We start from the raw sequence: 16,032 nt of genomic DNA, 5'->3' as shown, positions 1-16,032 counted from the left end.
GGGGTACTGGAAAGAAAACAAGATGATGAAGAGCTATTTGAAGAAATAATGATGGGAAACTTTCCTAACCTAGTAAAGGAAGTAGACATACAACCCCAAGAAGTTCAGAGAGTCCCAAAAAAGAGGAACCCAAAGAGGCCCACACCAAGACATATCATAATTAAAATGCTAAAAGTTAAATACAAAGAGAGAATCTTAAAAACAGCAAGAGAACAGCAGTTAGTTACCTATGAGGGAGCACCCCTAAGACTGGCAGCTGATTTCTCAAAAAAAAAAAAAAAAAAAAAAAAGAAAGAAAGAAAGAAAGAAAGAAAGAAAGAACAAAAAACATGCAGGACAGAAGGACTTGACACAAAATATTCAATGTGATGAAAACCCAGGAATTTCAACCAAAAATACTATATCCAGCCAAGCTATCATTCAGAGTCAAAGAACAAAAAGCGTCCCAGACAAGAAAAGGGTAAAAGAATTTCCCTTGCCCAAGGAAATATATCAGAAAACAATATTACTAATATCATCGTCAGAGAGTTTGCTGTCTATGTTTTTATCTAGAAGTTTTATGGTCTCGAGTCTTACGTTTAAGTCTTAAATCCATTTTGAGTCTATTCTTGTATATGGCTAAATAAGATGTTCCAGTTTCTTTCTATAATGCATGTATCTGTCCAGTTTTTCCAACACCATTTATTGAAGAGACTGTCTTATCCCTTTGTATATTCTTGCCTTCTTTGTCATAGATTAAATGACCATATAGGTATGGATGTATTTCTGGGATGCCTTTTCTGTTCCATTGATCTGTGTGCCTGTTTTTATGACAGTACCATACTGTTTGGATTACTATAGTCTTGTAGTATAGCTTGATATCAAGTAGCATGATACCTCCAACTTTGTTCTTCTTTCTAAAGATGTCCTGGTTATTCAGGATATGTGATTCCATATAAATATTAGAATTATTTGTTCTAGTTTTGTAAACAAAGAGGACGTATAGATGGCCAATAAACATATAAAAAGATGCTCAACTCTGGAGACCGGCTTGTAAGCAGACAAGGTCCTTACAACCTGCGAGGACAACCAAATGTTACCTTGCCTCAGAAAACTCCGTCTGAAAACAAGAAAGTATAAACATAGCTGCAGGCAGGCAAACAAGCTGAAGGCCATGAGAAGATATAGCTTGGGAAAAGTAGAAGAAACAGTGTTATTATGACTAAGGGATACTACTTATGCCAACTAGTATGTTCTTGTATAAAAGCAGCTTGCAAAAATAAAACTGTGCCATTGTCCACCATCACTGATCAGTGGAACTCCTTATGCCCGCTTTCTGTCTTCTTTCTTTTCTTCATCTCCCATCACTCCCACTCAGGTTTATTTTCCAGGGCGGTGCTGGATGTGGCAGGATTTACCACTTACTGGACGCGGCACTCAGCATCACTAATCATCACAGATATGCAAATTAAAGGTAAGAGATATCACTTCACACCTGTCACAATGGCTATCATCAATAAATCAAAAAAACAAGTGTTGGTGAGGATGCAGAAAAAGGGAACCCTCATGCGCTGTTGGTGGCATTGCAAATTAGTATAGCCACCATGGAAAAACAATTTGGAGGTTCCTCAATAAATTGATACACTCAGCCTATAGGAAATAACAAACTAAAATTGATTTAAAATTGTATTACTCATGGTATAGCAGGCAGTATGAACTACATGTTCATATAGTTTTCTCTTCTCCTCAAGTTCCATTGGGGTGAAGTAAGCCCATATGGATAGTGCCCCTTGAGACTTTCTAGAAAAATGAGAAATTCATAATCATCTTCCATTATTTCCTTCCTTATTGTTGTTGTCCATTTGTTTCTTCTCCTATTGCTTTTCTATTACATTCTTACTAATTGTTTATATATCTTAAAAATCTTTTCAAGGCACTATTATTCATTTTCTATTTTGTTGATTACTCTTTTTATTTTTATGATTGTATTTTACTAACTTTGGGGTTGAATCTTTTTTTTTAATTGTCCTTGGATTTTTGAGGTGGAAGTGTACACAACTACTTTTGAACTATTCTTATGTTCTAATATAAACATTTAAACACAAAATTATCTTATTATGGCTTTAGCTAAATCCCACAAATTTTGATATGCTCTGTTTTCATTATTATTCCATTATCATTCATTTCTAACTTCCCTTGAGATTTTACATTTGACCCTTGTTTTATTTAGCAATATATTTCTAAATATTTAGTGATCTCCTAGATAGCTTATTTTAATTATTTATAATTTAATTATGTTGTGGCCAGAGAATATATTCTGTCTGATATAGATCATTTGCAATTTATTGAGATGTGTTTTATTGCCTAATATAAGATACATCTTGCTAAACGTTCCATGTACACTAACAAGTAATATATGTTTCTGCAGTCATTGGTTATTTGTCATGTTGTATAAATGTCATTTAGAACATGTTTGTTATTAGTATCATTCAAATAAAGTATATCATTACTAACTTTTTGGCTATTTGTTCTGTCAATTACTGAGACAGGGTTGTGAATTTTCCAAGTATGATTGTTGATTTTTCTGTTTTCCACTTTACTTCGGACTATTTTTCTTTACAGCATCTGAAACTCTGTTATTTAGGTGCCTACACATTTATAATTGTTATGGCTCCTTGGTTATTTGCCACTTTAACATTTATCACTGGTAATATACCTTATCTTGATTCTACCTTATCTGATATTAGCATAGCCACATCGGTATTCTTCTGCTTAGTGTCTGCATAGTTTATGACCCTTTCTTTTTACTTTCAGTTTTCCCATGGCTTTTTAAATAATGTATATTTTTATAAATAGCATAGAGTTGAGTCTTGCTTTTTTATACAGCCTGATAATCTCTTTCTACTAAGTGGATTGTTTAACCTATTTATATTTACTGTAATTATTGATACATTTGCTTAAAACCTATCATTTGGTATTTTTCTCATCTGTTTTATTTTTCTTCTGTTTCTCTTTTCCCACCTTCTTTTGTATTAGTCGAATACTTTTAGTATTTAATTTCATTTCTCCTATTGAATTTTTAGCTCTAATATATTTTAATACTCTAGAAATTAGAATATGTATTTTTAATTTATGTTCATCCATCTTCAAATATCGGACAATGTAACAAGCTTCCAATAATATAACTTAACTTATCCATTTCCAGTCTTTCGAGCTACTTTTTCCTATATTTTCTTCTATATATTTTATGTATTCTACAGTAAATTGTTAAAATATTTTTTACATTTTAGCTTTAGTAGTCTCGTACATAATTCACACACATATATGCATATATATGTGTGTGTGTGTGTGTGTGTGTGTGTGTGTGTGTATATAGTTGCAACATACATATATATTGATATATTGCTTATGCAAGTTGGTTTCGCAGGAAGCAGGCTCTTGGGTGGAGATTCCCATATAGAAAATTGAAAATTTATTGGCAATATTCTCTGGACCAATAACTACAGGAGAGGAGAAAATAGGATTTGTCAGAGAAGGTGGGATGTGAATCAGTCTCAACAAAGGCCTTAACCTGTTCCATGGAGAGCTATGAAGCAGGGATGAACCTTCAAATTTGTTCTGCTATGCAGTGACACTAGTAATTGGATACAGGCTATCCCCAGAAAAAAAGCCGTAACCTTGAATAGAGTTAGCTATCTCCAATAAGGGCATTTTTCTGAAGAGGTCTGAAAACTGAAGGGTAACAGTCAAAAGTATTCTGTGAGTAACTTGAGAAATAAGTCTTTTACCTCAGAACCTGCAGAGGATCTTGACAATATATTTCATAGCCCACTACAGATACATAGATGATGATAGGTGGATGATAGGTAGATGATAGATAGATGGCAGACAACTAAAGATTAGGTGTTTTGTTAGCAGTTTGATAATAATGTGCTGGTGTTTGATTTTCTTTGAATTTAGCCTACTTGGAATTCACTGATATTCTTGGATCTTGGGTCTGTTATCAATTACGAAAAGTTCTTAGTCATTATCTCTACAAATATTTTTTCTGCTCTATTCTTATTCTCTTAACTTTTTTTTTCAACTCCCATTACACATTAGACCATTTAGTATTGTCCACATCTCTCAGATGTTCTGTCAGGTTTTTCTTTTTTTCTTTGTGTTTCAATTCAGTTAAATTTCTATTGTCTTTCTTCAAATTCACTCAGCTTTTATTTCACCCTGTTTGTTCTGCTATTAAGTCTGCTAAATGAATTTTCAATTCCAATGCTGCATTCTTCATTTTTAGAATTTTCACTTAATTATTTTATATAATTTGCATTTTTTCTGCCTAATTCTACATTTCTTCAAACATGTAGGTCACCTTTTCCTCTACACACTGTCACATATTTATCATAGTTATTTAAAAATCTTTCTCTGCTAATTACAGCAACAGAGAGACTATGCATCACCAACTATTGATTGATTTTTCTCTTGATTATGGGTCATGTGTTTCTACTTCCTTGTATTTTTCATATTATTTTATTGCATGCCAAGTATTGTGTGTGGAAAACAGTAAAGACGGAACTATGTTATATTAATCCTGAGAAAAAGGCACAATTTTTCCTGTGTAAGGCAATAAGGTGGTAGTCTAAATTCATCTAAGTTGTGATTGAACTGAGTCTGACATTTGTTGCTCCTTTAATTAAATTCAGTTCTCCACAGAATTCAAATATTGTTAAGATTTTCATGACTTTGTTGCTTCAGTATTTTTCTTTGCTTTAAGCCTAGCTTCCTGCTTTTTGAAATGTGAGTATACATATCCTGTTTTAAGCTCATTTACCAGTTTTTCGTGTCAATCAGGAATTCTATCTAAACTTCATATCTACCTTGTCTCTCTGCCTTGAGAGACTTTTCCACTCTGGCAGAGTGGAAAAGACTTTTCTAGTGCTGCACTCTGGGAAACCCACATTTACCTTGATTTGGGTCTTTCTCAGTCCTCTTACCTTGTCTCTAGCTCTCAGAATGCTTCACCCATGATTTCAAGGAAAGCTCCATGAAAAACTTAGGCAAGTAAATGGAAACTAGTTTTATGATTGCAGCTCCTCTGGATTCTTATCTCTTACTCCAAGTTACACTCAGTTGGCCATTAAATATTTGTTAAGATTGGCTGGTATCTCTTTACCCCATCTGTAGTGAGTTCGTTTCTCTTCCTATGATGAACCCAAGGTTATAAGCATTACAGTCATATATCTCTTCTCTACTAGGAAAGTATAACCCTTTTCTGTAAGTTTGCGCTTTATTCATGAACCGTATGTATATGTGTATGTATGTATGTATGTATGTATGTATGTATGTATATATGTATCATCTATTTATCTGTCATCTATCTGTCTATCCATCTATCTATCTATCTATCTATCTATCTATCTATCTATCTATCTATCTCTATCTGAGAGAGACAGAGAGACAGAAAAAGAGATAGATGCACACACACATAGTCAGAATGAGCGATTGCATGTTTATTCACCTTTTTCTCATTGTTGAGATAAAAGCAATTGTCATAAATTTCTACATAAAAATTATATGTAGAAGTCAGATTATTATTATTTTAAATTTATTTTTAAATTATAGTTGACATAATGTAATGGTGTACAACATAGTGATTATATATTTATATGTTTCAGGTGTACAACATAGTGATTAGATATTTATATGCTTTAAGATGCGATCACCCTGATAAATCTAGTATCCATCTGGCACCATTCGCAGTTATTACAATATTATTGACTATATCCCCTATTATTATTAAATATGTTCTCACAGTATGTATTTTTATTATCAATTCCTTGACTTAATATTACATTTAAAATTCTCAATAATATGAGCACTATCCATTTAGATTTAACTTTTCCTGTGATACGTAGTTTTTATAATAAACAGCGTACCAAAATTTTAATTTTCTTTATTTTTTTCATTCAAATATTACATGTAAAAATACTTGCATATATGATAATGGCTTTTATTTATTTCTGTCAAGTGAATATCTCAGTTGGTATCATAAACTTAGATTTTACTCCTTTTTCAAAACAGTCTTTGATATTTTCTTCCTGTACCCTAACTCCTTGCTACTCTTAAGGTGGTCTGTGGATCAATAGCTCTGTCACCAATTGAAAGTTTGATTAAATTGAAGATTTTATAATGCCCTCTGAGCCTACTGAATTAAAATTTGGTTTTTAAAAACATCCACTGGCCATTTCTAAGCACTTTAAAGTTTGAGAAGCACTGTTCTACTTTTCTTCTTTTATGATGAGGAGCCTGATATTAGTCTGATGCTTTTCCTTTATAAGTTAACCAATTTTCCTGAGCAGAATCTTTTAAAAATATTTTTTCTTACTTAAAAAATTAAAGAATTTCACCAGGAGCTTGTCTAGGTGTGAGTCTGATTTCATCAATCCTAATTAGTAACCTTTTCAATCTGAAAACTCAAGTATTTCTGTATTAAAATATATTTTATTATTGATATTCTTTCATCTATTCATTTTTTTCTTGCACAAAAAATATAGTGCATCTTCTGGGTACATACTCGAGAATTGAAAGGAGGAGCCCGAACCGATATTTGTACACCCATGTTCATAGCAGCATTATTTACAATAGTCATAAGATAGAAGCAACACAAGTGTCCATACACAGAAGAATGGATAAACAAAATGTGGTCTATACATACAATGGAATATTATTTAGCTTTAAAAAGGGAGGAAATTCTGACACATACTATATGGGTGAATCTTGAGGACATTATTCTAAGTGAAACAAACCAGTCACAAAAAGAAAAAATACACACACGCACACACACACACACACACACACATATACACATACACACATTATGTATATGGTGCAATGCTTAGCACGTAAACTACTTGTATTAAATACTTGTATTAAAATCTTAGCTTTCCCACTTAAAAACTCTGACCCTGAGAGTTTTCCTTAACTCCATTTTGCTTTAGTTTTCTTATCTATAAAATAAAAATAATGATAATAATAGTAACTGCTTTATATGGTATTCTGTTTTATGTTTCGAAGTGTAAATTGGTTAATACATACAAATCTCTTAAGAAGAGTGCCTGGAAATTTTCAAGAGCTCAGTAAATATTAGCTAGCTCTCTAGACCTGTTACTATTTGTAAATGAGGACTTCTGGATCTTTTCTGTTATTATTTTATTCTAATTAAAAAACAGAGAGAAAAACGAGTGAACATTTATTTCCTATGTTCATTGTGTAAAGCAGGAAATGAACTATATAGTTCAAAAATGTTATCTCATTTCACAGCAAGCTTGTCAGGTCATTAGAATGATTGATATTTTCCCCAGAATTATAGGTGAAAAACTGAGTGTCAGCCTTGTCAAGTAATTTCAGCAAAATCAAATAGCTGGTGAATTTGTAACTTCCTATTCAAGATTGTCTGTCTCTGAAGCCAATGTCCTTCAAGAAAACTATATAGCCAAAACTATATATCTTATTTGGAGATAAGTAATAAATTTGTTCATTCTAGAACTATATATGGAGCACAGACTATGTGATAAACCCTGTGTTGCATACAGTAAAGAATACAAATAAGTTTGATGAAGTGATTCTTACACTTAGAGAAGTATATATAATCTAGCTAAGGAGAGATGAAGCATATACAATAACAAATAATGTAAGATGCATACATTAGACTAACAAATTTTAGAACACTGAGTTCAGGGTTTTTTTTTAATGCAAATAGCAGTGAAAGAGTTCTGAACTTAAACTCTTAACAGCATATACTGAGAAATATTTTATGGCAAGTACTCAAAAATCAATATTTTTCTGAGATAGCAGTTTGAAAAAGTATGTATTTAAAATTTTCCCCATTTTTAGAATTTAATATTGTTGTTCCTGAAAGTTCATCATCGAAATGCTTTCAAATGAAAATGAATTATACCATTAAGAAACCTGGAATCAATAGATGAATAATGAGAAACACTTTAATACTAAATATCAAAGTTTGTTCAACTCAATAACTCTAGAGTATGAAAATGTAGTGGTCAGAGAAAACTATTAGAGAAAATATGTGTTTCTCTTTAGTCTTGAAATATTCCCTCTTTCTTCTTCAAGAGAAAAAACTGCATACTTCATAAATAGATGTTCATATTACAGATTATTTTTAGGTAATCAGCCCTAACATTGAGAACGAAACTAGGAAACTGTCTGGTTATGCAGAGTATCTTAACAGACTAGTAATCAGGAGATATGAAATCTCACCTAGTTCTAGTACTAACTAGCAGAGTGATCTTCTACTATCACTCCCTTAGGCTCAATTTCTCCATCTGTAAGAAATGTAGTATTAAACTAGATTACATATAAGATTCCTTCCAGTTTTGACATCTCAGGTTTTTATAAAATAGATAATGTAAGGCTATTAAGATATTTCATTCTTGCCTTGTATATGTGCAGGGAGTGTTTCAGTACTTATACCTGAGGTACAACTTTCCTTGTATGCATTATCAGAACCATCACATTTGTAGCCAAAAAAGAAGAGTAGAACTTGTCAATTTGTAAACATTGGCCTTGTTCAGAGATGGAGACAGTAGTATAATTCTTTTTTGCTTATTTACTTGATAGTTTAATTATTTTTTACTTATTTACTTGATCCCCAGTTAAAGGAGATATCGTTTTGAGAGAAGTAACATTTTAGGCTTCATCAGACATCAGTATCTCACATTCATTTATTTGACAGCATGAGGATAATGAGGTAATGGAAAAGAGTAACAAAAGGTACCACCTCCAGTCTTACTCCAAGTCAACTTTATTTCACAGTTAAAACAAGTGGTAAAGGAACATATTTTTCTTCCTAGTGCAGGGGACGTATTTTTTCCCCTAAATGGATACTGCTCTAGCAGTCAGGAGATCTTCAATGGCTCTTTAAGGAGAAGTACTGAAGTCAATTCTGGGAGCAAATGATGTTATTCTGTTTCCCAATTTTAAAGAGAAATTCAACCTCACTGTTTATTGTTTCTGTAACATGTGTATACAGAAAAGTTCCTATTATAAAGAACCCCAGTATTCCATGGATCATTACCCTGTAGGTCAAATGCAGTCCACGACTGCACATCTAGCTATCCAGTTATGTGTGCACTCTCTCTCTACACCATATGGAACATCTTTAATGTATCTGCTATATTTTTCTCCAGACAGGCATTCTAAGAGGCTTGACTCAATATTTCATTTATTTGACTGAGAATTATTTTGACAGTTCATTTTTATTATATGCTTGTAACATAACTATGCTTCTTTAAAACAATTCACTTAGAAGAGACTTTTCCCCCCTAATTTATTGGAATGGATTTGAAAAATCTATAGCCTTTCACCTAAAATTAATGAGTACTATTGTGGCTGTTTAGTAGCAGTTAGGCATATTGCTTTGAGTATCATTTCTTTTTCTCATCTCTAAAATAATGATGGCAGATCTAATGAAGCCTTTGGCTTAATAAATTCATCCTGCAAAAATAAAAAAAAATATTCATGGAGGGACCATTTACTGCTTGTTATATGTAAAACATTAAAATTCTGGCTGTCTGAAAACATGGGAGCATAAGAGTTAAGGTAAAATTACAAGAGTGTTCTGGTTAAAAAGTGACACTTGGAAGGCAAATACAATACTTCAATAAGCTTAAGAAAAATACCAGGGATTTAGTATCTTTTGAAAAACATTTTCCATGCCAATTCCAAAGAATGCCAGGCATATTTTCTCCTCAAGAATCCTGTAACTGTGATATAAGTGCAGTATTTTGAAATGGGTTTGCAGGATCATGGCAAGCAGATATAAAATTCAGTTGCTAAAATCTGCTTCTGTCCAAATTAATGAATGAACAGTAACCTCTGTTTGACTATATTCCTTTAGACTGCCTGAAAAAGATAGATGCCTTTCTTTTTATTTCACTACGCATTCATAAGTTTTCTGAAAAAAGAAGGGACTTTAAAATTATTACTAATTTTCTTCACAGTTATGTTTGGTTCTTTTAATCTAGTATATTATATTTTTTACTCTAGCACATTTCTTTGAAATAGTCTTAACTCTCTTTACAGCATTGTTACCATAGAAATTAACCTGGCTCTAGGATTTGAACAACATTTTGAAAAGAATCAGCTTCCTATCATCCTTAAAATGAGTTATATGGCAAATATGTTGTTCATTAGACTATTTCTTGGAGGGAAAATATGGGTAATTATATATCTTAGGCTTTCTCAACTATAGGAATATAGGCTATCCCATTTATACCTATAGGCAAAGCTATAGATTTCCTTAAATAGATATTTGATTTCTTATCATTTTTCTTGTTTTTACTAAAGTTCTCTCTTTTCTCATGTCTGTTGATTTTTCAAATGTTACTAGTCTGAGAGCCTGCATTGACATTAATATCCTTTTTTAAAAAAATAAGAGTGTCTTCTCAGGCTACAGCAGAAAGGCTGCCAAAAAACAGAAGGCATAATTAACTATTAGGTCAAGAAGAAAATATCAGAACTGAGACTTTTAAAACTGACTCCTAAATTTGGATAAAAGGAAGGTTTTCTATGCCTGCTAATGATGTAGTCAAAAATACTTAGAATACATTTTCTTTACTGGCAGAGAACCAAAAGTGCATGAAAATGCTTTAGAAGCTGTTCCTTATACCAGTGTTGGTGAAATGAAACTCAATATCCAAGTGTAAATGAGTCTCTATTACTGTCAATCAAATGTATTTATCACTGTCAAACACTGTGCAGCTCATGAGCCTTTAGTAGAATTCTCTATCAGACTCAGTTGATGCAGGACTCATACCTAAAGCACAGAGGACTAATAATTGATCATTTTGACTTCAAATACAGAGAAAAGAGCAATGCCATATTTAATTGGTGCCTACTTAGGAGAGTTTGATTCTGGTTATTTTAATTTCAAGGTAGATAATGATTAGAAGAAAGTGCTATTCATTTATTTTAAATAAACTATTTTTAATAGCAGTTTTAAGTGCACAGAAATATTAAACAAGAAGTAGAGATTTCCATGTACAGCCTGCTTCCAATACATGTACTGACTCCCCCACCCATTCTATTTTAATTTGTGAATAGCACACTCTCCCCCTCTTGCCATGGAATGTGCCAGTCGAATTGCCTGATTTATAATTAAGAAAGGTTTCAAGACTATCATCTTGATTGAAAAGCCACTCTTATTATTTGCAACAATTTACGTAGGGGCAGTAGATTTAGGAAATTGGGGTAAATGTATGCCAACCCCAGGTTCACTACTCTGAAATAATTTTTATTTTTTTGCCTCTTAAAAATTAAAACCCTGATCTCTTCTTTTCTGGTGGAATGTAGACTAAAAATTTGGTAACTTGAGGATATTGGTTAGTTGAGTTTTGGTTAACAAATGTATATTTTGATTTATAAGTAAAGCTAGAATTAAGACAAGGCAATTAGGACTTTGTCTCAGGACGATAAAACTAAAGGGAGGCAAATTATGATAATAATGATGATTTTAAAAGTATAGCAGCTAGTATAAATAGGAATCTTCCAGAAAGTGGTCTGTTGACAATTCTGTGAGCTGTATCATGAATTTCAATTTTAATTCAATTAACTCAATTTTATTGCATTAACTTTGGTTTGCCTTCTGAATAAATATCTCTCCCCCCAAAACAGTTCTACTTTGACATCATACAAATTTACCTCAATTCATTGTTGTCTAAAGACCAATTTTTCTTTTAAAATCTTATTAACATCAATGCTATCCACTTGAGTTTGTTGTTGACAATGACTTTATCTCAGAGCCACCTGAGCTAATTGAGCTACTTGAATTAAAACAGTAGGAGTTTGTTGACAAATGTCCCTTAAAATTAACACTGAATAGAATTTAGTTATTTTTAAAATAGTAAACATAGCTGTTTAGTATTTTTTTAGTTCATCTGACTTAGGTAGATGTCACAGATTGAGAAAGAGTGCCAACTTTCTCATTTGTACAGAAAGTTTTAAGTCTAATGCTCATCCTATTGTGGCACCAGGAAGTTCATAAGAATAGTTAGCAAAGATAAATAAGAGACAATGAATAGTAGATATCCCTTATGGAATTTTTAATGGCATTAATTTACCTTCAACAATCACACTAATTAGGTTAAAAATAACCTTGCTAACCCTGTACAATCCAAACACAGAAATGTTATCTAGTAATTTTCAAGAAAGGAAAGATGGTGATCAATGGGAAGCTTTTTGGACCAAATACCCAATTCACCTCCTTGAATTCTGATGCCCTTCAGTGGGAGAATGTCTCCAAACAAAGAACCCAAATGTAAATAAATGCAGTAAATTTGAACCACGTTCCCCATGTGCAATATTTAATTGTCCAGCAAGTACAAACTGGCTTATGATAAGGAAGTTCGGATAAATAAATGGTGGCAATTTTAGGTGTGCGGAGGAGGCAACTATTAGCATAAATTCCCTCTGTAAGGAAGACATATAATGAGAACATTTTAGAGGAAATATGATTTTTGCTATTAGAGACAGAACATCTTGGAGAAGGGCATCTGAAGAAAGTCTTGTATATTCATGGTTATAGTAATGTCTAATGGTTTAACAAACACATTTTTTATATTTAAAAAGAAAGTTGTTATAATTTTCATAGGAGAGAAAGGTTTGACTCCCTGTCTATTTTTATTATGAAGTTCTTGTCTCTAAACTTAAGGCTTCAAAAATCCTTTTATGCAGAGACGTGCAGATGACATCAGTAAAACCTTTGATATTACAATCAGGTTAAAATGAAGGAGGAGAAAGAGATAGATTTTCCAATTTAGGAATAGAGTACTAGAGGTGCAAAGCCTCATCTAATGTTATTACTTGATTTGGGGCCTTAGCATTAAAAAAAGAAAGAAAAATTTAAGAAGCTGTGAACAGTTTGTAAAAAATAGAAAACATTATGACAGGTTCCCTATTAAAAATTGTAGTATATTTTTTATACTAACGATGAAGAAACCAAATTTTAGCAATAGAAATAAAAATTTAAAATACAACACCATATACAATATCCCCAAACCAAAATATTTGGTATATATCTAACCAATAATATGTATATATATACATGCTAAAAATTAAAAAAAAAAACGATTAAGAAAGTAATAAGAGTCTAAAATAAATGGAGAGGTATATCGTGTTCTTGAATTAGAAGACTCAAAGTAGAAAAATGTAGATTTTTCCCAAATAGATCTACAAGTTTAATACAATCCTCATTAAAATTCCAACAGGATTTCTGTAGATATAAACAAGCTGATTTTAAAGTGTATATGAAGAAGTAGAGGCTGAGGAATACATAAAACAAATCTGAGAAAGAAGAACGAGGTTGAAGGAATCACAATCTCTGATTTTAAAACTCACCATATAGGTACACAAATCAGGATAGTATGATATTGGCAGATGGAAAGACATATAGATTAATGGAACAGAATAGAGTCCAGAATAGACCAAAACAAGTATCAAGTATGGCCAACTGATTTTTGACAAAGGTGTAACAACAATTCAAAGAATGAATGATAGCCCAATGTCTTCTCAACAGGTGATTATCAATAGGTTGAAAAAAAAGAAAAAAGAAAAAAAGCTCAATTTATACTTCATACTTTACATAAAAATAAATTCAAAATTGATCATACGTCTAAGTGTAAATATTAAAACTATAAAACTTTTAGAAAAAAATAGGAGAAAATCTTTATAATTTAGGATTAGGTGAAGAGTTTTTATTTAAGTTATTTTTTATTAAATTTATTGCAGTGACATTGTTTAATAAAATTATATAGGTTTCAAGTGTACAATTCAATAATATCATATGTATATTGCATTGTGTGTTCACCACTCAAAGTTAAATTTTATTCTGTCATCATATATTTGACCCCGTTTACCTGTATCTACCTTCCCTTTTATCCCATTCCTTCTGGTAACCACTAAACTGTTGTCCGTATCCATGAGTTCAGTATGCCTTGTTCATTTGTTCCTTGCTTTTTAGACTCAACACCAAGGTATGATGTATAAAGGAAAATTTTAAAATTACATTTTGTTAAAATGTAAAACCATCACACTGTGAAAAAAACCTGTTAAGAGAATGAAAATGCAAGACACAGATTGAGAGAAAATACTTGTAAATCACTTACCCAGGAAACATTTTTAAAAACTCTTTTAAATCAACTGTAAAAAAACAAGAGACTCAATTAGAAAATGGGCAAAAGACAGCAGCAGACATTTTACAAAAGATAATATAGACATGACAAATAAACCCATGAAAAAATGTTCTACTTAACTGGCCATTAAGAAAATTCAAATTTAAAACACAATAACATTGATGTCATGAACGTAAGGGAGTGAAAGATGTCCCCAGACTTCTCCTCTTGAAATAACAAAAATCTGAATATCTAAAACACAACAAAAAACACCCAAACTACACACCAGCATGTCTGAGTGGAGGATGTGAGCATAAGAGCTACCATAGGTCAGAACCTCAGGTGTCAGGCAGTGGACTGGGAGAAACAAAAAAACTTCCTCTCACAGTCAGAGCTCTCCGTAGGAGGAGGGGGAGGAGAGAAGGTGCAGCCAGTTCCCTGAACAGCCCTGCCTGGGAAAGATATGAGCTCCATGCACCAGGGTACAGACATAAGGGCAGAAAGCAGAGAAGTGGGGACAGCAGAGAAACAACAGTAGATTTTTACCAACTGTGGTTGCGAAACCGAGTTTGAGCCACAGCACCCATCCCCTAACCCAAAGGGCCCCTCCACCAAATCCTCTGAGCCCCAAGGGAATCTGAGCAAATGTTACCAAAACTGTTGTTAACACTGACAGGGACTAAGACTGAGGGTAGCAAGAGTGATTAAACATCCATAAGAAAAGAAAAGGTATTATTAAGGCTTTATATAAACCACGAATCCAAGAGACTTAGATGCCACCTATTGAAAATCAAAAGAAAAACGCCCTTTTTGCAACAGGCTAGAGAGATCTTTATATAATAAACCTTCTTTCTGGAAAAACAGCAGAATACATTTCCATTAATATCCAGGAGGAGAAATAGTCCATCAAACACAATGAACAACCAAGGTGATAAGGCATCTAAGAAAGAAAGACAAAAACCTCCAGAAGAAAACTTACACACATAGAAATATGCGACTTAAATGACAGAGAATTCAGGATGGTACTTCTGAGAAAACTCAATGAGATCCAAAACAATTCATATCACCAATTTCAGGAGGTGAAAAATCAACTAGATGAGCAGACTGAATTATTTAGCAAAAAAGATAGAAACTCTCAAAAAGATCAAATTGAAATTCTAAGAATACCCTAAAGAGGAGAAAAATGCAATAGCAAAATGGGAAATAGAGTCTATCAAATGGAGGAAAGGATTAGTGATATTGAAGACATAAATCTAAAAATAAGTCAGAAGAAGGATAGAGAAACTGAAGAATAAAAAATAATGAAAAAAAAAACCCTACAAGAACTAAATGATACCATAAAGAGAGGAAACATAATAATAACGGGAATTCTCAAAGAGGAGGAAAAGGAGCAGGGAATAGGAAGCAGGAGAAGGGACTAGAAAACATTTTCAGACAAAAGTTGACAAGAATTTCCCAACACTAAGGAATGAGCTGGAGCATGGAATTCAAGAATTCAACAGAACACCAATTATCTCAACCCAAAAAGGCCTCCACTAAGACACAATGTATTAAAATAATCAAAAATCAATGACAAAGAAAATTCTCACGGAAGCCAACAAAAAGAAGACAGTAACCCACAAAAGAAAACCATTAGATTATCGTTAGACTTCTCTACACAAATCTTATAAGCCAGAAAAGAGTGAATTCCAATATTCAAACTGTTGAATGAAATGAACTACCACCAAGAATAGTATATCCACCCAAACTCTCCTTTAGATATGAAGGAGAAATTAAGACATTCCAGACATACAAAAATTGAGGGAATTCTTTACTATGAGGCCTGCACTATAGGAAATACTGAAAGGAGTCAGCTCAAAGAAAAGAAAATGATTAT

Source organism: Pteropus alecto, unplaced genomic scaffold, assembly GCF_000325575.1.
Source record: "Pteropus alecto unplaced genomic scaffold, ASM32557v1 scaffold112, whole genome shotgun sequence".
Classification (NCBI taxonomy): Eukaryota; Metazoa; Chordata; class Mammalia; order Chiroptera; family Pteropodidae; genus Pteropus; species Pteropus alecto.
This window is presented reverse-complemented; position numbering follows the sequence as displayed.